At 42.8% G+C, this 26,101-nt stretch overlaps 1 long non-coding RNA gene across 16 annotated transcripts in view; it reads left to right on the forward strand.

Annotated features, from left to right (window-relative positions):
- LOC128323519 (uncharacterized) overlaps window positions 1-26,101 on the forward strand; it is a 440,731-nt gene that overhangs the window by 261,367 nt on the left and 153,263 nt on the right. For all 16 annotated transcript variants that reach the window (XR_008306315.1, XR_008306324.1, XR_008306320.1 and 13 more), the window contains one exon: window positions 16,124-16,290. This is a non-coding gene — a long non-coding RNA (uncharacterized LOC128323519). The remainder of the gene's footprint in view (window positions 1-16,123; window positions 16,291-26,101) is intronic.

Genomic DNA, 26,101 nt, shown 5'->3' on the forward strand with positions numbered 1-26,101 from the left:
GCACCACCTTTATATGCTGCCAAAAGCAAGGGTCTCGGGGTGGTTTACAATTAATTAAAAACATCTATAAACATTAAGGTCAATTTAAACAGTAATTAAAATCAAATTTAAAATAAACTAAAAGCCTGACTGAACATGTGCATCATCAGTGCTCTTCTGAAGCCCACCAGGGACGGTGCAGCTCTAATTTGAACAAGGAGTGCATTCCACAGCCCAGGGGCAACTACAGAAAAGGCTTACCACTTAGTAACCACCAGACCAGCTAGTGGTAACTGCAGATAAACCTCCTCTGATTATCTTAATTGGTGGGGAGGTTCATGGCGAAGACGGTGTTCTCTTAAATACCCTGGGCCCAAGGGCTAACATTGCCTCATCAGGGCAATTGGGATCTAGGCTGCAGCTGGCAGAAAGAGTTTCCAGCAGTAGCTCATCTTCGCTGTCTAAGTCAAAAGGAAGAGCACGGCAGGCCTCGGTGAACCCCTCAGCTTCAGCTGTTAAAGTCCCTGGCCTCTCACCTTGCTCTCCAGTCCTCCTCACTGCCTCTGGTTCACCTCCATCCTTTTAAGCCAGAGTCCTCAGCAACCTATCTCTCTGGGCGTATCTAGGGTGGGGCAGGCAGGGCACGTGCCCTGGGCACCACTTGAAGGGGGCGCAATTTCTTAAAATTAATTTTTTTTAAAAAAGGCCACCAAAAACAAAATGGCCACTGGGCATGCTCAAATGGCCTCTGTGAGGCCCTAGGGCATGCCACGCCTCACAGAGGCCATTTGAGCATGCACAGTGGCCATTTTGTATTCAGCGGCCATTTTTTTAAAAAAATATTTTTAAAAATGACCACTGCACATGCTCAAATGGTGCCTGTGAGGCTCTAGAGGACAGTGGGAGGAGGGGAAAACTTTGCAGACCCCCCACAGCCTTTAGGAAGTCCCCTGAAGGGGATACAGGTAATTTTTTTAAAAAATGTCACTGTACACATATTCAGATTGGCACTATGTACAGAGAATCAGGGCTTGTGAATACTGAGCTGAAGTTTATGAGCTAAGATTGTATCCATTTGCTCTTAGTTTGCTTCTTGTGATAAGTGAGTTAAATGTGGTGTCTTAATAATATGGCTATTAATGGTGAGTTTGTCTTTGAATCAATGTGAAATCCTTAGTATTAAGGCCCACTGGGAGTTTCTTGCTCTTTCTCTCATTTTAACTGTCTTTCCGAAATACTAGACTATATTCCAAGCAGTGACACAGTTTACTCTGCATATCATTTAATTATTTTCAGAGTATCTGGGAAAAGTCAAATTTTCCATTTATTTTTAAAACTTATGTAATAGTGATGCTACAATGCATAGCAGAGAATTAGACAGGCACTTCTATTTAGTTTTTCCAAGTACACCTCCGCATAATATTTGGGTATTTCATGAGCCCCAGCATACTGAAATTTGTCATTTTCTGGCATTTGTTGGTCTGGCTACGTCCACTGCTAAATAGTTTTTGAAATATTAAAAGATTAACTAGCTTGACCTGTATTTTTCAGCTGACATTAAGGTAAAGTTATCTGAAAGATGGGTGTCAGATGTTTGGACAGGGGGCGCAATTTCAGTGCTTGCCCTAGGCGCTATTGTCTCTAGATACGCCTCTGCTCTGGATTGCCTGTGGGATTGGGGGATTGGAAGTACTGCTTTGCAGTGGTTCCGCTCCTGTCTGAGGTAGATTTCAGATTGTAGTGCTTAGTGATAGTTGCTCTTCAAAATAAGAGCTGTTATATGGAGTACCTCAGTGCTCCATTCTGTCACCAACTCTTTTTGGTTTCTACATGAAACTGCTGAGTGAGGTAATCACTCAGAGATCTGGTGCTGTCTATGGTCAGTAATGGGCTGAATGAGGGGTAATAAATTGAAGCTGAATCCAAGCAAGATGAAAGTGCTCATTGTTTGTGTGGTGTGTGTGTTTGTCATACTCTGGAGGACAGGTACCTAGTTTGAGATTACTCTTGGATCCTGGTCTCATCCTGGTGTCTCAGACTGAGACTGTGGCCAGGAGCATTTTTAATCAGCTTTGGCTGGTACAACAGCTCCTCCCATTCCTTAAAGAAAAAAAACCTCAAAACAGTGGTGCATTAGCTGGTAACCTAACATACCACAGGCTGGATTACTGCAATGCACTCTATGTAGGGCTGCCTTTGTATGTAGACTGGAAACTTCTGTTAGTCCAAAAGGCAACAGCCAAATCATGCCTGTTCTTAAACAGTTGTGCTGGCTGTCAGTATGTTTCTGGGCATGATATAAAGTGTTATCACCTTTAAATCCCTGAGCAGCTTAGGCCGGAGTTACCGGAGAAAGCACCTTTCTCTGCCAGTTCCCCACCACTCATTAAGATCGTCAGGAGAGGCCCATCTTTGGGTGCCACCAGTTTAACTGGTGGTGATTGGAATTGGGCTTTCTCAGTAGCCACCCCTAGGTTGTGCAACAAGCTTCCCATTGGTATAAGAGGCTTATCATCCTTGGAAGCTTTCTAGAGAGCCCTAAAGACCCATCTTTTCAGCCTGGCTTTTTAATAATATTTTAATGGTTGAATGGTTTTAAAATGAGTTTTATGTTAATATTTTAAATGCTTTTATTTTTTATTGTGAACCACTCTGAGCCATTTTGGATGGCCAGCAAGTAAATGAATGAATGGTTTGTATTGGGTTATGTGAGAAGATGATAAAATCATTTTTATCTATTTGACTATAAGAAACCATACATTGGATACAAAACGATAAAGCTACATAACTAAAATGAACAGTTTTGCTGCCTCTTTGCCAGAGCTAGAACAGCATCCCTTTATTGTATTGTCCTCTTATTATCTGATGCCAGCGGCAGGGCGCTGGGGCGGGGGAGATTTGACCAGTGTTCATGCCCTTGGAGCAGCAGCAGAAGAAATTACTCTGCTGACTTTTCGTGACAGGACATTTAAATATACAATGAGGAACGTCTCTGAATTTCCCATGTGCGTACTGATATGATTCGAAAGGAAACTGTCTTGTACTTCCCATGCACTATAGCTCAAGGTGTTCACCAAAATGTGCAGTGAAAATGGTCCTCCTCAGTAAGAAGTGACTTAAATCACCCAAACTGTGTTCAAGGCTATATTGATGCAAAAAGGAACAGCTTTTAGATCTGATAATACAGACAATTCCCACTGTGTAACTGTGTTGCAGTCTCTTCTTAAATTCATTTTTGGCAGCTGGTGATGTGACACCCAGAAAATAATTAACTGAAAACCCAGAGATTAAATCATATGAGCATTACTTGACAGCCAGAAAGTCTGTACGGCAAGATCTAATTGTGACTGCTTAGTCTAGTCAAAGCTTGGGAAGACTGTTCTCAGATAGTGATTTTAGTTTATTCTGTTAGTTAAATGCATATTGATGACTCGTATTTTTCTCTACAGTTGTATCGATAACATGCCTCTAAGAATGCCTAAGAATGTTTTCAAAAGGCTATTTTTGAAATGCTCTAAAATAACTTGATCCTCCACCCGCCATCTAAGTACCATAGAAAATGTGTGGATATACTTAAGATTTGAGGGTCTCTCTCCCCCGCCCCCCAATGGGTCTGATCTGCTTGCTTCTGTGTGTTGACTACCAGACATTTAGAGAGAATTCTTAAATGTCAGTAGAGTTATATCTTCTGTGAATCAAGTTGCCATAAATGCTGAGTGGATTTAAAAGCACACAGAACTACTGTTGGCATTTAAATAGCTTTCTCTTACAGCAGTTACCCAGAGCTGTTCTCTGGATAAGTCCGTTTGTCCATGAGTACCATCATGTTGCCTGCATACAATAAAACTGAGAGTATACATCTGCCTAATGTTAGTGGGGAAAATCTTGCCCCACTAAGATAAGCTGCCTAAATTGAAGCAGGAAGGGGACCAAAAGATACCCCGTTTAACTCCCCTGTTTGTCTACAATTGGTCATATGTCCAGTGACAGTTCTAATTCTCAGACCACTACCCCCACAGCAATACAACCCCCCCCACCGCTTTCTATCAATTGCACTAAAACCAGCTTTTAAGTCTGTAAAAATAGCCCTGTTGGTGACCTTTTCTTGACTTTGAGAGAGATATATATACACACACACACACACACACACACCCCAAATGGGTTGGAACTAAAGTTGTCAGTGGTTGAATATCCTGGTCTAAAGCTGACTTAATATTCTGAAAATATATTATTTGTCATTTCCAGTTAGGGGGGAAAAAGAAATTTGGCATGGAGTCTGGCCAAGAGATCAGTTAGGCTTGTGGACCTGTAACTTATGGGAAGGCTTCTTATTCTCCATTTAAAAAGAAGCAATGTAATACTGGTATTCCAGCCAGAAGGAAGGCACCATATAGAATTGCTACAATTTAAAAAGCGCCTCCTTCTAGGTGCCCACCACACTGAGAATCTCACTTTGGATTCCATCCTCTTCTAGAGCTTTATTTGCAAGTTGCAAAATTATTAGACTCTCTGTGTACAGAGAGTCTCGGCACAGGATACTCGTGGCAGCGCCTTTTTCCATATGAACCTTCCTGGAACTAAGATCTGGGAATAGTAAGCTGGCAGTCTCACCATCAGTTAGGCTGGTGGCCACTGCCAAATGGCCCTACACTTTTGGAATCAGTTTCCTAGCACTGTGTGACAGATGCAGGAACATGCCCACTTTGGTGGGCTGTGAAGACCTTTTCTTCTGAGCTTTTTCTAGGGTTGCCCTGGGACTTTGGAACGTGCTTCCTAATGAAATTAGAGCCTCCCTTTCTCTGGATGTTTTAGAGAAGGACCTGAAAACATACCTGTTTAGTCAGGCTTCTAGTTTATAGTTTTAAAGTTTTAAGTTTTCAATTGTATTTTAGAACTGTTTTAGTTGTGTTTGTTTTTAGATTGTGAACCGCCCATGGATTTGTGCATGGGGTGGTTTAAAAACATGTTAAAATAAATAAATATACATTGGTTTACATCCTCACTAACAGTTTGCTTGTGCAGCAAAAACACCACCACCACCACCAGCGTGGTGTAGTGGTTAGAGTGCTGGACTAGGACTGGGGAGACCCGAGTTCAAATCCCCATTCAGCCATGAGACTTGCTGGGTGACTCTGGGCCAGTCACTTCTCCCTCAGCCTAACCTACATCAAAGGGTTGTGAGGAGAAACTTAAGTATGTAGTACACCGCTCTGGGCTCCTTGGAGGAAAAGCGGGATATAAAATGTAAATAATAATATTAACAACAACAACATATGTGCAGTGCTAGCAACCCTGTTTCTGAAGTGCAGATGCTCATGCTGGTGGGAGGATATTTGCTGATGCCACCTCTTCCTGGAAGCACTTTGTGAGTCCCACCAATAGTTCCCAGAGGGTTGTGTGATTCTCAGAGATTTACTTGTGGGCCACATGGAGCACTTCCAGGGAGATGGAGGATCGGCGAAAATTCTGCCCTCACATGATCATCAGTGCTTCAGAAACAAACTGGGAGCCAGTGCAGATCTTATTGGAATGTGCTCACCTGTCAAGTGCCTGGCTGTTGTATTCTGGACCTACTGAAGTTTCAGAGCACTTTTCAGAAGCAATTCCACATATAACACACTGCATCAATGAACCCATTGGGAAGGATAAGTGGCAAGCCAGGAGTGGATGCAGATGCACATTAACTGATACATGGACATCCATCAACAAAGCTGGATCAAATAACACAAAGTGCAGACCTAATTTTAAAGAGAGAGTTTGACCACATACAGCAGAGCTCTAATACCACCCTAGTTGTCAGCTGAACCAATAGCACCGCCATCTTGTCTGTCTTATTTGAGCTTCAGTTTATTAGCCCCTGTGTAGTCCATTACCGATTCCAAGTACCCGTTTAGACATTGATTGCCCTTCCTGGATCAGTGAAAGAAAAAATTAAAGCTGTGTCATTTGCATGTTGATGACACAGAACTCCAGAAAACAACACCACCTTTGCCTCTAGATTGCTCAACTGAGCCATCTACTTTGAAGGATCAGCCTGCAATTTTGATCTACCTGTGGGATATATGCACTTCTGCTGCTTTGATTCTGTTCACACCTCCACTACAACAATTCGGAGAGGAGAGCTGGTCTTGTGGTAGCAAGCATGACTTGTCCCATTATTATTATTACATTAGCTAATTAGGATCCGCTCTGGGTTGCATTTGAATAGGAGACCACATATGAGCAGTGTAAGATATTCCCCTCAGGGGATGGAGCCACTCTGGGAAAAACAGGAGGTTTCAAGTTCCCTCCCTGGCTTCTCCAAGATAGGGCTGAGAGAGATTCCTGCCTGCAACCTTGGAGAAGCTGCTGCCAGTCTGTGTAGACAATACTGAGCTAGCTAGACCAATGGTCTGACTCAGTATATGGCAGCTTCCTTTGTTCCTATGACAACCCACTCCAAATTCCAGATTACTTCTCCCAGAAATTTTATGTAGATATCAAATAACATGGGGACAGGCAAGACTCAGATTGCCAGTTCAGTATGTTTTGAAATCACTTAGCCACAGCTTTTTAAAGAAAATGAGGCTGTATGATTGCTGTGCTAATGGGAGAGAGGGGTGATGTCAATGCTATATGAATGGGGAATTGTTCCTGTAACACATTACATCATCTTTTGATTTACAAAATTTGTCATCAGGACTGACATATAGGTGAAGCAGGCCCTTGATATCAGAGGTGTACTCGAAGAGAGATCTGCAGTGGCATAAGTTCATAGATGGTATGACAGAATGACAGAATGTGGATAATGTTCTAAAAATGGGATATGTAGATTCAGTGTTACGCAGATTTTCTGACTGCAAAGCCAGGCAACTATGGGAAATGGTTGTGTAAAAAGCTACATGTTTAGCGCTTGGTGGTGTTTTTTTGTTTTGTTTTGTTAAAAAAAAGATTTCCTTCCTACAATATCTAGGGTGATAAAAGGACGTGAGTCCTTTTCTCTGTACCTAACATCATTTTTTCGCTTGGTTATTATGCAGAATTTCTGGGTGGTAGTTGAGAAAAATGGTTTCATAAGCTTCCCATTGCTTTCACACATAATCAAACATATGAGTATGACTTTTAGGAAAGCACTCCACCTCTCTCTCTCTCTCTCTCTCTCTCTTTCTCTCCAGACATGGGAAAAAAGCGATGTTATAGTCATGTACAGCATCACGAGAGCACACCCTGAGGCACTGAGAAGCATCAGCCTCTCTGTGCTGTCCACACTTATGCCATTTGCCTGAAGAGACAAATGCCACAAGCATGATGCTGGTTGCTTCTGTGATCGGAAAGCTGGGGGTCCTAGCCTTCCAATCATGGAAGCAACTGCCCACATGTTGTGTTTGCCTCTTCCACCAAATGCCATAAGTGTGGACTGTGTAGTGGCTTGAAGCTTCTTGCTATGCTCTCAGGAGTGCAAGTACAGCATCTCTTTTTTTCATGTTTTGAGCGGGCATCTTTCTTTTTTAGAGAACCAAAAAGAGTTTCTTATTGATATTGCATTTCTTTTTTACCTGTAAAGAATCAGAGAAAAGGGGCTGGAAGAGGGAAAGGAGGAAAACAAAACCGAGCAAAACAGATCAACCGTCATAAATACCAAAGTGGGGATGTGACTTGGATCATAGAAACATAGGAAGCTCCCTTATACTGAGTCGTTCTATTCTATTCTATTCTATTCTATTCTATTCTATTCTATTCTATTCTATTCTTTTCTTTCTTTCGTTCTTTCTTTCTTTTTGTTTACAGTTACAAATTCCATCAATAGAAATGTCATTGATAAATCCAACATGGTAAGTAGATGTCAATAACAAAGGAACATTTATGTTCCATAATACTGTCCCTCAATAAATATGGATATAGTTCCTTCAATAAATATGTTGAATATAATAATTGCTTGATTATTTCACAGTGTACTACTTAGTACTGTAATAGATACTTAGCTATTCTTGCATAGTCTGGGAAGATGAAAAGCATTACAAAACACTGAGAAGGAGGGGCAGAAATTACTTTGTTGAACTTGTGTTTTCTGTGAAGACATTGCTAAGATTCACTGAAAAGGGAGTGGATGTTTGGGTGCATTTGGACTGCTAATCCCTCATATTTGGCTGGCAACCTTCTTTGAACATATTGCACACATGTTCTGGTACTGTTCAAAGGCCTGTGAGTGTCAGGAGCTGATTGAACACTCTCAGCTCTACTGAAGTGGGTGGCCAAAATGCAGGAGTTGAACAGCTGCTCTAAGCCTACTGATTTTTGTCACTGTAAATTATTTTGCATGCCGTCTGGAGCAAGTATGATACTGTAGTTTTTATGAAGACAAATGCTGAGTTTCATAGCCAGAGAAGCACCTTTTGTGCATATTATAAAATGTTCAACTCTTCAAAAACATTTTTGCTTCAGTGCCCTCAAGTATGATTCAGATGCTGATGTCTAAACTTCTGTGTTTTGCTTGTATGCTTTGTTCTAAGTGTGGCTTACTGAACTTTCAGACCAATGGTGGACACTTATTTGGGTGGGGGAGTTCATTCCTGTTGCCTCACTATGTGTTGAATCTGTGTACTTCATAGTATTGCTTTAAACTGTTAGCTGTTTGGGGGGACATGAGTCTAACACATATTCCAAATACATATGCCTACACATATTCCAAATTCTTCCACCATCCTCATCATCATTGTATTTATGCACTTACTGCTTTGCAAGTAATTAGAAAATGATAGAATTGTGTCTCTTCTCCTCTTGATAATTTGCTTCCCTTTCTACCTCCCTTTCTCTCTTTTCTATCATAGACCAATAAGTTAACTGGGTCTAGTTTTTAACTGAATTTTCTTAATTTAATTAATTTAATTAATTTTGTATTGTTTTATCTGTATTATTATTGTATTGTAGGGGTGTGCAATAAAATGGATTTTGCATTCTGTTCTGAGCTCGAAATGAAATTCATTGCACTTTTTGAGTGCAGTTTGTTTTGGCCATAGAGAACAATGGGGAAACTTGAAAAACCCCATTGTTCCCGATGGGTAGCTCCTAGGGACACAAAAATAGGTTGTGTGGTAAGGCATGGTGGGTGCTACCTACCATCCAACCCACAAAAGAAATGGGCAAGCAGACTATTTTAAACAATTTTTTAACCTTTTCCCCAAACTCCCATGGAAGGAGAACTGGTCGTGTGGTAGCAAGCATGAATTGTCCCCTTTGCTAAGTGGGGTCCACCCTGGTTTGTATTTGAACTGGAGACTACATGTGAGCACTGTAAGATATTTCCCTTAGGGGGGATGGAGCTGCTCCGGGGAGAGCATCTGCATGCTTGCATCCAGAAAGTTCCAAGTCCCCCCCGCCTTTGCCAGTATCTCCAAGATGGGGCTGAGAGAGACTCTTGCCTATAACCTTGGAGAAGCCGCTGCCAGTCTGTGTAGACAATACTGAGCTAGATGGACCAATGGTCTGACTTGGTAAAAGGCAGCTTCCTATGTTTCACTCAACCCATTTTGGTGTCCCTAGGAACTACCTATGGGGAACAATGCGGTGTTTCGAGTTCAGTTTTACAACCCTGCTTTGAAAAACACTGCAGAAGCACAAAGTAAGAGGAATCTGTCCCCCCGCCCCCAACATGGAACACACATTTCAAACACACTTCAAATGGCCAAAGAAGACTACTGACCCAGAATCCATTGCCAGCCACAGTGCCTGTGCTGCAGTAACATTGGCACAGGTTGCTCTAACACACAATTATGACTCCTTACTTCCTAGCATTGCAATTAACTGCCACAGTGGAACCATTACTGAGCAGCAAGCATAGCCATAAGCTCAACTAGAGCAACTTCAGCCACATTGATCCAGCAAAACCAGATAGTTACAGCAGCAATAGCACAGCATATTACACTCAGTGCTGAGGGGGAAACGCCCACAAAACCAAACCTACTTTTCTCCTCCGTCTGATGTAACCTCTTCAAAAGAGGCATAAGGGCTCTCTCTGCCTCCCAGTCCCTTTGAACCCCACAAAACAATGGGGGCACAGTTGCCCATGACAACACTTGATTTGTATGATAACTTGCCAGCCAAGAAGCAAGGAGATTGCAAGCCAATCAGAAGCCAGTGCCAGAAAACCAATGAACAAATGAAAAACAGGCCTCCAAAATGGCACTTGAGATGCTGAGATGTTTTGATTGAAATGGGGGTGGTTCTGCTCCGAGCTCAAAACAGGCCACTTTTAAAGAGGGTGTTCTGTTTTGAGCTCAAAACAGTCGAAATGGCCCATTGCGTGTCAAAAAGTTTTGTGGTTGAAACATTCGGCACATCCCTATTTTATTGTCTTTGTGAGCCGTCCTAGCAGTATTGTACTGGAAGGGTGGGATATAAATATTTTAAATTCACAAATCAAAGCAGATCCAAACTTCAAGGGGCTCACAATCTAAAATTGATGCATGGGAGAGAATAGAGGAAAGGAAGTGAAGGCAGGGCTAAACTGGGGAAGAACATGGGTTTGTTTCATTTATATATACATAGGCTTAGGCTTAGTTACAGCAGAATATGGGAACCAGGGAGTTCATATATAAAGATCCATTCTGATTTCCCAACATGCTGAGCCCGCTCCCTGCAGCACGTTGCGTCCATATTATGGCACCAAGTAATGTCCTCCATCACCTATGTATAGTGAGGACTGTAAAGCAAAAGCAATCTCTGTGGAGTGCACTTAATATAAATTTGCGAGCTCTGTTGGGGCCTTGTTGAACTGCTGCTTGCCTGTGGCTGTTCAGAATGAAGGGCAACATCCTTTTGTATGGCACAGTGATGGAGCCATCTCCTGTGGTTTCCCTTCTCTCCTGAGAGAATAAGTCCATGTGTGCTATACTGCTCTGCACACAGCATTTAGAAACCGAGCTTCATCACTTTGTTCTTTAGACACAAGATAAAGACCCTTTGTTCATTCAGGCCTTTTTAATTTTGGTTTTTAAATTTAATTTTTAAAACTGGCATTTAAAAAGTTTTAAAATAGTTTTGTATTTTCTCTGTCTGTCTCTCTGTGTGTGGCGATTCCATGTGTTATGTGTTTTTACTTGATGTTTTAATGCTGTGTTGTGAGCCACTCAGAGAACAATTTGTTATGGGGTGGCTAACAAATAATGTATGTATGTATGTATGTACAGGTGAAACTCGGAAAATTAGAATATAGTGCAAAAGTCCATTAATTTCAGTAATGCAAATTAAAAGGTGAAACTGATATATGAGACAGACGCATTACATGCAAAGTGAGATAAGTCAAGCCTTAATTTGTTATAATTGTGATGATCATGGCGTACAGCTCATGAAAACCCCAAATCCACAATCCCAGAAAATTAGAATATTACATGGAACCAAGAAGACAAGGATTGTAGAATAGAACAATATCAGACCTCTGAAAAGTATAAGCATGCATATGTATTCAGTACTTGGTTTGGGCCCCTTTTGCAGCAATTACTGCCTTAATGCGGCGTGGCATGGATGCTATCAGCCTGTGGCACTGATGAGGTATTATGGAAGACCAGGATGCTTCATTAGCGGCCTTCAGCAATTCTGCATTGTTTGGTCTCATGTCTCTCATCCTTCTCTTGGCAATGCCCCATAGATTCTCTATGGGGTCAGGTCAGGCGAGTTTGCTGGCCAATCAAGCACAGTACACTGTATACTTTTCAGAGGTCCGATATTGTTCTATTCTACAATCCTTGTCTTCTTGGTTCCATGTAATATTCTAATTTTCTGAGATTGTGGATTTGGGGTTTTCATGAGCTGTACGCCATGATCATCACAATTATAACAAATTAAGGCATGACTTATCTCGCTTTGCATGTAATGCGTCTGTCTCATATATCAGTTTCATCTTTTAATTTGCATTACTGAAATTAATGGACTTTTTCACGATATTCTAATTTTCCGAGTTTCACCTGTATGTATGTATGTAGTACTGTATGTATTTAATCCTCCTCCACATTTGTACAGCCATACAAAACACCATGCTGGCTTCCCAAAGTGGCTGCGTACTAAAGTGCTAACTCTGGAGGGGTGGGGCATTCCCCTCTTTTGATGGAGCCGCAGCTTCCATTGCTCAGAAGCCATGGAAAATTCCATTGTTCAAAAGTAAGCAAGGGCTTCAGCATGGGTGTCGACACACTTTCTTGCCTCCTGCTAACCCATTAGTTAAATCAGTGCCATTAAGCTTGATTATACCTGGCACTTTGAACAATCTCTTGGCCTCTCACTGTTTCCCTTTACTGACAATATGTAATTGATTTATTGTTACCTGTGATCTGACATTCTTTTTGGCTGTTGGATAGCCTTTGCATTGGGCAAATCATTGCAGAAAGGGTCATACCAAAATGTCTTCTGTATTTTAATGTATCGTATACAGGAGGCCCTCTTTATTTGCAGGGGTTCCGTTCCCACCTATTTCAGTGGACAATAAACTGAATTAAGAGACCTTATCCTATGGGTACTGGTGGGTTAGGTTCCTAAGCACACTGAAGTGTGCTGAAAATCAAAGAGAGAAAGAGAGAGAGAGAGAGAATAGGGGTAGCAGAAATAAGTACAGTACCTTGCTGTCCAGCAGGGGCGTAGGCAGCATGGCCACGGCTGGAGGACAAGGTCCTCTGGTGCCCCCCCACTCCTAGACTTTACTGTTGTACATGCTTTTGCACATACATGTGCCAAGCCATCCCCCCTGTGCCTGATGCAAGGGGCGGGGCCAGTTCTGAGGATGGGGCCCATCAGCCCTGGCAGAGCTTCCCTTCCCCACTTAGTGGTTCATGGAATTTCTGATTGGGAGCTCCTTTCCTTGGCTTCTTGGGCCGTGTCCTCAGCATTGGTCCCACCCCCTATTGTCAGACATGCGGGGGCAATGCCTGGAAGAGGGTCCATTTGTACCCTTTCATTGAAATGCTGGCTGGTTGGGCTCCCCCGCACCACGCCAGCAGAGCCAGCATTCCGTGAAACACTGGCTGGGAAGGAGAGGGAGGTGCCTCGTGCTCCCAGCTGGCGAGCGCTTTGTTCGCCAGCTGGGTATGGGAGCGGCCTTGGCGGCTTCCCAGGCCCTGGCAGCTGGGAGACAACCATCCCCCCTTGCTCCATCATCCCCATGCCCCTGCTCTCCAGCAATTGAGAGTTGAGGGCCTCCCCCCACTCTCAAATCCTCTTGATTTTTATTTGTGGAGGTTTTTTTGGCAGAAAAGAGCCACAAAATGGCTCCACACTACAAAACAGAGGCAGGAAATTATATTGGGAGTCATTTCCGGCCACTTAGGAACCGTGGATAGATGGAGATAGCCCTTTTTAGCCCCACCAAGAAAGAAACTGAGTCTCTGTGACCCAACTGTAGATACGTGGATCCAGGAATCCACGAATGGAGAACTTGCAAATAACAAGGGTCTCCTATATAGCATCAGGAATGAGGGTGTATCTCATTTGACAGTCTACGATCATTTAGTGTATACCTGAAAATCACTTCAGAAATCCATTAATGGAACATCCCAGTTATTCCCAACGAACCCATTAATGACATGTCAATATATTTAAAGTTGCAACATTTCCAAAATTGCTTGTGGAGAAAGCTCATGGCATACAAATGCAGGTAAAAAAGTAGAACTGGTCAGTAATGACAGAGAAGCTTTTTAGATCCTTAAAAAAAGAAAGATGTACAGTCATTATAAAAAGTACCATTGCATTGTGGACTTAGATGTTAAAAGAGAATAGCTATTAACTATTAGAAATGGCAAAAAACCAAAAACAACCCGCCAATTTAAAGAAAGTTGTTTGTAATCTGAAGAGAGAATTTCTGAGTGACATTCTATACCTCCTTTGGTCAATGTGAGGTAGAAGAAATTAATCTTAGTCATTATCTTCTTTCTTTAAGAGGCATTTTCAGCATACTGGATTCTACAGTGGCTCTTTGAGATATATAATGGAATATCTGCTATGACTACTTTGTTAGAGTAATAGGTTTTCATTGTAGCTTTGTATTCAGAGCTGGTCTTGTACTAGCAAGCATGAATGGTCCCCTTTGCTAAGCAGGTTCTGTCCTGGGTACATTTGAATGGGAGGCTATGTGTGTGAGCACTCTTAGTTATTCCCCTCAGGGGATGAGTCCGCTCTGGGAAGAGCACCTGCATGCTTGTATGCAGAAGGTTCTGAGTTCCTTCCCTGGCATCTCCAAGATAGGGCTAAGAGGGACTCCTGCCTGCAACCTTGGATAAGCCGCTGCCAGTCTGTGTAGATACTGAACTAGATGGACCAATAGTCTGACTCGGTATATGGCAGCTTCCTATGTTCCTATTGTTGCATGTGTGACAAAAATCTATGGATTATAGCAAATCCAATGGACTTTCCTTTTTTAAAAAATAACCTCCATTTTAGATTCAACACCTATAATATATAAGAAACTAATATATACTGTATATATACGAGTAACATTTTGTTATAATAGTGGGGAAGTATGACTTGTGTTTGCAAGGAGAAAAGGACACTCTGACCATTGTCACAAATTGTACCTTCTAACAGGATCCTTGTCTCATGTCCAGCACAGCACGCTGCCCGTGGGAGGCCTGTGCACATGTGCTCTCTCCATTCATCCCCAAATCTCATCTTTGCATCTAGGGAATTTACATCTGGCTCCTAAGAATTGTGTGATTGCTGCAGTGACTAGCCTCCCATTGAGAAAAAGGGGAGGCTTGTTGCTCAATTCTTAGGAGTCACAGAGGCTCTGCAAGTTCACTGGATACAAACATGTGATTTGGGGATGAATGGAGACAGCGTGTGTGCACAGTCTTTCCATGTGTGGCACACGGGATACTCACATGAGTAGTATGTGAGCTATGTGGCCATGGGTGGTGTCACATACTCACATGCATAGGATGTGAGTCCTTGTCACTGAGAGTGAAGTGTCAGGGATGGGAGGGAAGTTTTGCTATCACCAGAGCTGTATGGTATTCCAGAAATGGCATGTCAGGGTGAAGTCTAGCTCTTTGCCTCTGCTAACTGACCAAAGAGGAACCTTTTAAAAGGGGTGATTGATTCTCTTTATTGAGCAGGAGGAGAGCAACTGGCCCTATCCATCCCCAGCACAGCATCCCCCCCCAGTGGCTGTTGCTGTCTGTCTTTTGTTTCTTTTTTAGATTGTGAGCCTTTGTGGGGTAAGGAGCCATATTGTTTATTACCATATATCTGTGTAAACCGCTTTGGGAATTTTTGTTGAAAAGCGGTATATAAATATTCGTTGTATTGCCTGAATAAGAGGTGAACTTTATGAATCTAGTGTGGGGGGTCAGATATACCCCAACATTAGTAATAAACATGACACCAGACATGAGAATTACACCAGCTACAGAGAAAAAAGAAAACCATCCCTTTTTTATCTTCTGTGGTGGGAAATAGGACTTTTAAAATGAGAAATACATAATAGGACAGCAGCAAAGGCAATGGAATCAATAATGGGGACATTCTGAACATCCAGAAGTTGCACTGAACAGGCCAAATGTTCTTTTCAGTGTCCCATTGTAGTAAAAATGGCCCCAATTCTGTCAGAGTAAACATTGCAGTGTACAAAAATTGCAAAGGGGCGGAGGGGGCATGAAACACAACAGGGCAACCTACCTTGTTAAGTTGGAGGAATACCTGAAGCATGGAGCTGTAGATTACTGAAATAGAGTTATATCCTTTCTCTCCCCGCCCCCATTTCTCTGGGTCAGTTTGACCCCACTATCCAGGTGAAGGCTAAGCTAGAGCCCTCCTCTCTGGCTTGCTAGCTATGTATGCACAGGGAAACCTTCTCATGGGAAGTACACAAACATGTGATCGCTGGAAATAATGGCAGTCCACTGCGCAACTCCATTTGCACAATTTTGTGCATTTATGCAAGAGCACTCTTGTGCAGCTATGTCCATGTAGGTTTATGAGTTCCCATGGTGTTCCCAGTTCCCATGGTACTTGCAGTGGCTGCAGGATGCTGCACAGATGTTGGCCAGTAATGTTTGTGGTGATCCCAGGGCTGCAAGTAATTACTGGCTCAGTCAAATCAAAGAGTATTTGCTTGAGACAGATGCTTGGAATTTGTTTTGTGTGGATGGAGATGTACATATTTTCTTGGTCTTCAATCTCTTAGGATATCTCTTCAATCAGTCGTTGAGCCTAAGAAAGTGTTGCTGACATCACTGCCATGAGAACTTCTCAGATGATGAGATAGATGATGGAGACTTAGTGGAAATAGCTTACACTGCCCAAAAGCAAAATAATTGATGAGAAATGCAGTGTGACATCAAATATGTGCACGTAAGTAATTGGGTGTAATTAATTTATGGTTGTTCCTTCATTTATAAACTACATATTTCTATTTGTTAGTAACACTTATTATTCTTGCCAAGCTCTATTGTGCTGTCTGTCTGTCTGTCTCTCGCTCGCTCGTATGTATGTATGTATGTATGTATGTAGAGAGAGAGAGAGAGAGCGCTTCTTGGGCCTCACTAACAGACCACAAACTCCCAGATAAAATGGCAAAACCTAGAATCATGCTATTTTCACAGGTAGGTTCCAGACCTTGCCCAGACCACACACAGAAAATATCCAAAATGCCTGAAAAATTACTTTCCCAGAAAAGCTGGAAAAACTCTCCCATTGGAAAGCATAGGCAATGAGACGTCATATAGCTAGGAAAAGATTAGAGTCATAGCAAGATGAGAAATTAAGATGCTTGCAAACTCCGAGCCCTCACTGATTGACTCACTGACAGCCATGAGACTCCCAGATTAAACCATGAAAGATTAAACCGTTTTCTCAGGTAGGTTCCAGACCTCACCAGGGGCGTAGCTAGGGAAGAGGGGGCCCGTGTTCATCCCTCTCTCTGGCAGCCCCCCCCCCCCCGAGTAAGGGAGATAATGAAGAAAATAGGGAGGGGTGGATCTGGAGGGCCCTCAGGAGCTGGGGGTTCGTGTTCTTTGAACCCTTTCGCTCAATTATACCTACACCCCTGGACCTCACCCAGACTATGAACAAAATCCAAACTGCCAGAAAAATGCATGAGTGTCCTGGAAATTACGGGAATACTCTCTTATTGGACAGAATGGGTCATGAGACCTCACAGAGAGTTAGAAAAAGACTAGAGTCACAGCAACATATGACATTAGTAGGCTTGCAAATTGCTTGGATGGGAAAATATTAAGGAAAAAATTGGTCTAGAGAAATGTTTTTCTTAATATTTTCCCAGGAATGCATTTCTCACTGAATTATATTGCACATAGGCTATAAATTAGTTAGGCAGCATTTCTAAATTCTGAACACTAAGGGCATCGGAGCCTAGCTCTCCCAAGTGATAGAATCATGAAATATTAACACAGAAGCACCCAACAATTTTCTGTTCTGTGGCTGACGTACTCAGAATATTGTCTATTGTTTATTATTAAAAGTCTGTGTTTTATACTGCACTCCATAGTGAAAAAGCATCCATGTATTTGCCTTAGAAGCAAAGAGTTTGTAAATCTATGACTTGTCAGTGATGGATACGAGGAGATGGTTAGCATTTGAAAATCCAGGGTGGCCAAGCCATTCTGGGTTCAAATCCCTATATTCAAGCCCTATTCACATGTTTGTTCAACACTTATACAATCTGTATATAGTGTACACAGGTACAGATCTGAACACCAGAACAGTTATTTATATTTCATGTTGAACGCAGGTTCAGCAATTCACTTCCTATGTGTACCAAGCATTTGAGGGACCTGCACCCAGGTTCACTTTTAAAATGAACACAGGTACAGTCATTCACACAAAGCCATGTACAGGTATACAGACATCCAAATGCAGATACAACTTAATGTCTGAATAGAGCGTCATTGTATAACTGTGGACAAGTTTCTGCCTCTGAGCATCAGTTCACCCATCTGTAATGTGAAATATGTAGAAGTTAATGGTATAGTGAGTTATTGGCAGCAGTTGTTTGTTTAGGTTTGTTAATAATCTCATCTGGATGATTTAGGACATTTTAAGATATAAGGGAACCACCTTAAGTGGCACAGCGGAGACACGCTTGACTAACAAGCAGAAGGTTGCCGTTTAGACTCCCCGCTGCCACTATATCGGGCAGCCGCGATATAGGAAGATGCTGAAAGGCATCATCTCATACTGTGTGGGAGGAGCCAATGGTAAACCCCTCCTGTATACTACCAAAGAAAACCACAGGGCTCTGTGGGTGCCAGGAGTCAAAATCGACTTGACGGCACACTTTACCTCTACCTTTAAGATATAAGGACTGTAAAGGGCTTTGTATTCTTAAAAGATGCTATACAAACTCTGGTAAGTGGATTATGGATGGAGCCTGCGCAATTGTTGACTTATACAATGCAAGGGCCTGACACCAGAGGAAGCAAATAGCCTTTGGGTAGAGGAGGCCTTACTATGAAGCAAGGTGAGCTGGCTACCTTCAGTGGTGGATTATGAATGCCAGATTTGCCTGGATTGGATGGTGGAGGAGGACATTGATGGGTGTGGTGCAGCATCTTGTTCATCTGACACGACAGAAATATAGAGGCACTGGTTGGAGGGAGGCTTTAACCCTTTGTTCAACCTGTAGTCACAATCCAACTCAGTGGTGCTCCAGTGGCGCCAATGGCCGCTCCCTTCTTTGGAAAAATGGCCATCACAAAGGAGGGGGATCCAGATCGGAACAATGTCAAGTGCAAAGGGTTAAAGCCTCCTAGTCTTGATGCCCCCCCCCTTTTGTGACTGATATTTATCAAAGGAAATACAGATATGCAGGGTGAAATGATGCGATTAACTTCATGTCTGGATTGGCCCTAATGCTGGCTCACCACATGGGTCACCACATGTTTCCATTATGGGCCTTAATGGCAAACAAGTTGCTCATGCTCAATTTAGGCTATAACGTTTGAGACCAATTTAGCATTAAGAGCCCTCTGAGGTACTTTTAAAAATGTTGTGTGTTGGGGCAATAATATAAAAGTGAATTCCACAGGCAGCCATGTTAGCCTATTGTAGTAAAACAGCAGTAGGATCTGTGACACCCTAATGACTAACAAGCTTATTCTGAAGTAGACTTTATATAGAAATGAATGTCCTTGGGTCCCTGTGCATGCTTCCTCTATAGAACCACTCCTGTGCCACCACATTGGCAACTATAATACAGTCTTTAATCAGCTCTATTAGCTATTCCCTTTGAAGTTGGAGTCCCTTGAATATCTATCAGCACTCTCAGGTATCAGTGAACTCCCATGATAAGTCTTTTGACTTACTAAGAATGATGATTGCGCTAGAGTCTTTTCATTCTGTTAAAACAACTCTGCAGGTGCTTTGAGTGTTGATACAGACAAAGATGTTCCACTAACTGCAGGCTTAAATCCTGACCTTTGGTAAGCTGAAATTGGAAGGCTGGGGGGACCAGTGGAAGAAGGTTAACAGAGCCTTCCTTTTTCAGGTTCAAGGAAGCTAACCGCCCAATTCCCATAGACTCAAGGTGTCGTTATTCACGGTTTTGTTATCCGCAGTTGTAGGCTGGAATGGAATCCCCCGCGAATAACGAGGGCCACCTATATAAAAATTGGTAAAGCAGAGTTCTGGAGGAGCTTCCCAGTACTGACTCAGAATAGCTTCTTGCAGTTGTTTTTCAGGATATTTTTAGGGAGTCTACAGTCACTCAGCAGACAAAAGTTCAACCAATTAGAAGTGAATTATAGTATGGACAGACAATTCAACAGCTAGAATTCTGGTAAAAGGTGTTTGTGATCCAAAGTTTTAGCTCTGTGTAAGCCTCAGGGACATATTCTTGGATGACAGAGAGGGCGTCCTGGAGGAAGGATAAATAATTGAAATTCCCACCTTGTGCGTGAATGTGCTGCTTTAGTCAACTGTATCCACAGCAAGGGTATATTGCATGGAGCTTCAGTAGTTAGCATGTTGGCCTTTATATTTGACCAGTCAAAGACCTTACTAGGTCAAAATTAAAGGTATGCATGAATCAGATTCTGCTATTCGATTTGAGCTGGAATAAATAGCAGAATCATCGAATTGATTCATCGAAAACAAATCACGCTCTAATCACCCCAATTGATTCGAGTGATTCAAGCACCATTTTTCCGGGGAGAGCTGGTCTACCAATTGGGGTTAGCAGGTAAACCAGCCAGGGCTGACAATTGGGGGGGTGGGGGTGGGGTGGGGAAGCTGGTACAAATTGGGGGCCCGGGGCCCGACTATGTTGCATATGTTTTAGTCTTACCTCCTGCTACCACTCCGCTCTACCACCACAAGACCAAACCATCGATCATTAAAATAATTCTAGCCGCCATGTGCGTGGCCAGGGGGTGGGGGGTGAGCTGAGCACCCCCCTGTGGTCGCGGCGTGTGGGAGCTACCGCTAAGCCTGACCATCCTTCTGAGTGTCCCTTGAGAACTGTGAGGCGCTCCAGTGCAGTACTCAAGGGCCACTGGGCCAGACAGTCAGGCTCAGAAGTCACTCGCACTCTGCCCGCCACCACAGGGGAGATGCTAGGCTCAACCCCCTCCTCCAGTTGCTCACATGGCGGCTAGAATTATTTTAAAGATCAGCGGTTTGATCTCAATGCATCGGCAGTGTGTGGGGTGGGGGCTCGTGGCAGGAGTCCAAAATTTTTGTTTCACCAGGGCCCGAAACAGCCCTTGGTGGCCCTGAAACTTGCCCTCTGTTCCAGATTTGGGCTTCAGCCCACCTTGCCCACTGTTCCAGATTTGGGCTTCAGCCCACCTTGCTCTCTGTTCCAGATTTGGGCTTCAGCCCACCCATCTACCTGGGTAGACCAGTCCTCCAAGGCAGGCTGACGCCCCAAGTCCAGAGTGCAGGGCTAGTCTACCCACTGACCCCAATTGGTAGACCAGCTCTCTCTGGAAAAACAGCACCGTTTTGACTCAAATGGGCCTCAAATGGCACCATTTTCCTAGAGATTGCTTGTCTACCAATTGGGGTCAGCGGTTAGACCAGCCCTCTGCTTTGGACTTAGCGCGTCGGTCCGCCTTGGAAGACAGGTCTCCCCACTGACCCCTATTGAGAGCCAGCGTGGTGTAGTGGTTAGAGTGCTGGACTAGGACTGGGGAGACCCGAGTTCAAATCCCCATTCAGCCATGATACTTGCTGGGTGAGTATACCGCTTTGGAATCCTTGGAGGAAGCGTGGGATATAAATGTAAAAATAATCATAATAAATAATAATAATAATATTGGTACACCAACTCTTTTAGGAAAAACAGCACTCAAATCAGCCAAATTGATTCAGGTCAAATAGGGGGTGATTCTGTTTGATCCCAAATTGGGTCCTTTATTTTGAGGGCAATTTGATTCAAGGCTGAACCCTCAAATCAGCACCGATTTGACCCGAATTGATTCGAGGTTGAATCAAATTGCACATCCCTAGTCCGAGCAACAGTTTCATCATTATTAATGCATATAGCACTTAAATAATGTTTCCAAATCAGAAGTCTATTATTCTTTACAAGAACCTAGTCATGCAATTTGCTACTTACTTACTGTTCACCTGAGGTGAGTAGCGGTTGCCATGGGCGAATTAGCCATGCTACCAGCTACTGATTGGCTCTCTTTCCCTTCCCGTTTGCACTGGCCTCCCCATTGTGGGTCTGCAAAGCCATCCTTTTATCACTTCACACATGCTTCGCTTCTGCTATTTGACCTGTTAAGCCCTCAGTAGATTAGGACCAGGATACCTGAAGGAATGCCTGCTTCCATAGGAACCTGCTCACATGCCCCAGTCATTATTTGAGGGTCTTGCCTTTTATTCCACCCACCAGGGATTAGGTCCACTGGCACCAGGAGGAGCACCTTTTTGCTGGCAACCCCCTGATTCCGGGACTGCTTCCCTGGGGAGATTTCTTTTGGAGAAAGGTGTAAACCAGAGTTGCACAACTTTGCCCCTCCTGCAGATGTTGGACTACAACTCCTTCCGGATGATGGGAGTTGTAGTCCAAAAACAGCTGGAGGGCCGGAGTTGTGCAGCACTGTTCTTTTTCAGAGTGCCTTACGGCGGGGTGGGGAGGAGTGGAGGATAAACTCTCTTTGCACTTCATTGTATGTTTATATTGTGCTGGCTTGGTTTTTTTTAGTTAGGCTTTTGCTCATATTATGAACCATTGGGTTTTTTTTTCCAGGCAGAAATGGCATAAACATTTAATTTAAATAGATCAGCAAATCTTAATGCTGTCCCTGATCAGAAAAATGGAGTGTCACAGTGTACAAGTGAGCTGAGACAGCGCCGGCCTGGCCTTCTCCTATTCAGAGTCTCTCCCTCTCCTGCTGCTCTGCACAGTAGGCAAGAGGGGAACTTGGGAAGGATTCAGGCTGGGGAAGAATCTGCTGCTCCCTCCTGTGCTCCAGCTGAGCTGCTCCCTCCTCATAAAGAATCTTCTTATGCAAAGAGGCTCTTGAGGCTCTAGGAATTTATTTCAGGTAAATGTACTTTGCATTCCTCAGTGTTTCTTTGAATACAAGGTCTAGGACGCTGAGATATTTCTTAAGCAGAGATAGCGCGCTCGCTCTCTCTCTGAATTTGGCAAACTGCATAGTTCTCTGTTGGGCCTGCTTCGTTATTTTCATTAGCAGGCTGGAGCTGTGCTGAAACTGGAATTAGTTGGGGACTTATATCAGTGAGCTCAGGGGAAGGGATTTGCTTTCATGCACTTGCTTTATTTGTTGCAGTGTTGTCAAATCATCACCATTTCTGTTTCTATATATCTGCTTGAAATAATGTTGTAGGTTATAACATCACAACGAACAAAGGTGCTGCACTCTTTCTGAGCAGATGATAAAAAAGGTTGCTCAGATACCGTAGAGAGCCTCTTACCTAAACCAACGAGGTTTGTTTATTTTTGAGATGACTTGCCTTGGAGCAGCTGTGCACATTAACCTGTTTTACCAGCTGTACAAGATTTCTGAAAACAATTCAAGATCCTGGCTTTTCTTTACATCCCACCAACCTTTCTGCTTCAAGAGGCACTTGAAATCTGTCTGTGTGAAGAAAGAGCTAGTACTGGCCTTACCTAAGGAATTAGGTATGCATCTTACATCATTGAAACTTGGATTGGTTGGGTGTGTGCGCAAGGATTTTGTATATTTAAAACCAAAATATTATTCAAAAAGACTTAATATAAATGTTTGTATAGGTTCATTTCTTCTCTTAAAATGGACAGTTTGTATACCACTATCCACCTAGCCAGATTATAACACTGGTCACTGTTTGTTTGACATTTCTGTGATTATTTGTGTATGTTGTTTCTTTAAAGAATGTAAAATTAAAAGGGAAATTTTTTTTTGATGAAGCCAAGAAGGGAATTTCCTTTTGCTCTCCCATGGGCCTTTACAGCATGTGGTTATCCTGCTTCTCTACCCAAGTATCCTCCTCTTTTATTTCCAGTCTTCAATAAGTTGTAGAGATTAGTGCTAGTCATGTGGAACTGTTTAGAAATGCAAAGCAATGACAATAGGAAATGTCAAACTGTAATGGAATAAGTGCAGTAAAATTACAAGACAGTAAATGTTCATTAATAAATTAGAACCTTGTGGTTTGTTTTTGCTCTCCTAATGGCATTGTTCTCTGACATACAAATGATCTTGTTCTGCAACAAACTTTTATAATTTAGCTTTCATTTTGGGCCATGGTCAAGAGAATAGCAAGCCCCAAATCAAAATTCCGACTGTCTGGAATGTTCATAACTTGAATGTTCAAAGGTTTCTTCAGTAACTGATTAGATTTACTCCAGGAAATGAGCTCACATATGGAGCTCTTATAGCTGTGTAAAGTAGGGACATATCTCTCTCTCTCTCTCTCTCTCTCTCTCTCTCGTTTGGAGGCAATTATGACTGCTAGTAAATAGTACAAAGCATGCATCTTCAGTGTAAGTCTACATATACTACACAGCTGTTCTTATGCTATGAAGGTATGCAGCTATAAGGAAATGGCACAACCCCTGTTCTCACCTGAGTATACAGGGAGGGAGGAGAGATGCCACAGAATCATGGTGGCAGGCCATGCTGTCTCCTACCTATCCTATGTTCAATGGAATTCCTGCAAAACGTCTGTGTGCACACAACTGTCCATATGGAGGTTTCTTTGCACAGTCAGTCATCCTAGACAAGGGTTTGTACACTGCAGGCATTCAATTAAAAATGCACAGATTGGGATGTGGGGCCTGCTGTTGTAATCCTGCTCCCTCCATATGTACAGGCAAACACCTTGGATACATCACGAGTTCAAGACTATGGTGGGATCATTTTTTTAAAAATGTTTGTTAAAAATATGTATATACTTCTTTTCAATAAAAAATTCTCAAATTCATTTTCATAACAACAGGTGTGATAAAATGATCTAGGGCAATGCTACACATTGTTGTTGCTGAGGGGAACACTGGTATTGCCCTAGAGCAGGGGTGGCCAAGCTGAAGGCCACTTCTGAACCATTTTTTGTATTGCTTATTTATTTTTCTGCTTCAACTGCTTTGAGCATTTTTGTTGAAAGGCGGTATATAAACATTTGTTGTAGCAGCAGCAGTATTGGCAGTAGGATTTCCAACTACAGTGACCACCATCCCCAGCCACCGTTTGTTGCCGCTTAGGATGATGGGAGTTGTATTTCAACAACAGCTGGAGAGCCTCCGGTTGGCTAGCCCTGCCCTAAAGTGGAGCCATCCTACATGCATGATGAATGTATGGTGGGTGCGCACTCGGAAGAAAGCTTTTCCAGCCATGGCATACAAGAGAGGAATGCCTCCCTTGCCCCTGCTTGCTTTTAAGCACGCAATTGACCATCTTATTCCAGTGGCTTTTTCAAGTTTTTGTGTCTTAGTCTGGATCAAATCATTGCCGCTATTGATTTGTTTTTGTTATGCCTTCTGCTGCTGTTTTAATCCAATACTGTGACTGCTTTAAGATGTATTATTCTCTGACATCACTTTTGCATTACGATAGTGTTTCATACATTAATTTTTTTTGTAAGCTGCCTTGTAGACAGGCAGGATAGATAGAGATAAATGAGTGCATACAATCTGAACCTTTGTACACAGAGCTGGGAACCCAGGGCACAACATCAGCGCTTCCCATAGCAAGCATAATGTGTAGCACTTCGCTGCTCTGGCTTGTGTTCTGTATCCGTGTGCAGTTATGAGGCATAAAGCCGTCTAATAAAATTAGCTTGAACTTCGGAGAGGGTTTTCCTAGCACCATACAGAATGCACTGAGTGTTTGGCAGGGGATGAGCCACCCTCCCCGTTAATCTTCCTGTCTCATTCAAGAGGAGTGCAATCTCAGTTGTCTCTGCAGTCGTGTTTTCAATTTAAAACTCCTCAGAACTGCTGAAAAGGAAGGGCCACCCAGTTCTTCGAAGGAGTAGCTGCACCCCTCGGGCCTCTCAATGGTCAGAGAGCAGCAGTGCATGTTCTCAATTGTCTGCATTAAACATGGGTGGCCACAGATCTCTCCCTTTCTGGAGGTGGCAGCTATTGTCCATTCCTCCAGCTTTGCATTTTGAAGTGGTTTTGTTTGGCTTCCCATTTCTGCTGAGTCAAGCACATTTGGTTAACAATGGGTGCAAAGTGACACATGGGATAGGGCCCCTTTGAATACTCACTTTCAGTTCAGCAAAACATCATGTCAAAAGAAGCTTGGTTTTTTTACACATTCGTCTCCCTGAGGCTATCACAGTCTTCTAAAAGTGACTGAAAGGAGGATAGTCCTGTAAATAATTGATCATCAGATGGTTTCCCCGCTTGTTCTTCAACCCGGAATTGCCTTTTTAGACAGTATTGTATTGTTTAATTTAGCACCATAACCTGCCTTTGGTTGTGTACGCAAGGAATTTGACTCATTGCTGAATCTGTCCTGCACTTTAGGAAAATACCAAGTTTTTGGAGCGTAAAAGAAAAACATGTTGTTTTGCAGGTGGCAACTGGAGCTTTGGGATTTAAAGACCCAGAAGGGTGTTTGATTTTTGGGAAGAGTTCATGCCACCCCCAAAATGATATCCACTTTTCCTTCTTCATTTAAATATGTATAGTGCATTAGATATCTGTAGACCCTTCCAAAAATATCACAGTTGGATACCT

The sequence above is a fragment of the Hemicordylus capensis genome, chromosome 4 (assembly GCF_027244095.1).
Source record: "Hemicordylus capensis ecotype Gifberg chromosome 4, rHemCap1.1.pri, whole genome shotgun sequence".
NCBI classification, from domain to species: domain Eukaryota; kingdom Metazoa; phylum Chordata; class Lepidosauria; order Squamata; family Cordylidae; genus Hemicordylus; species Hemicordylus capensis.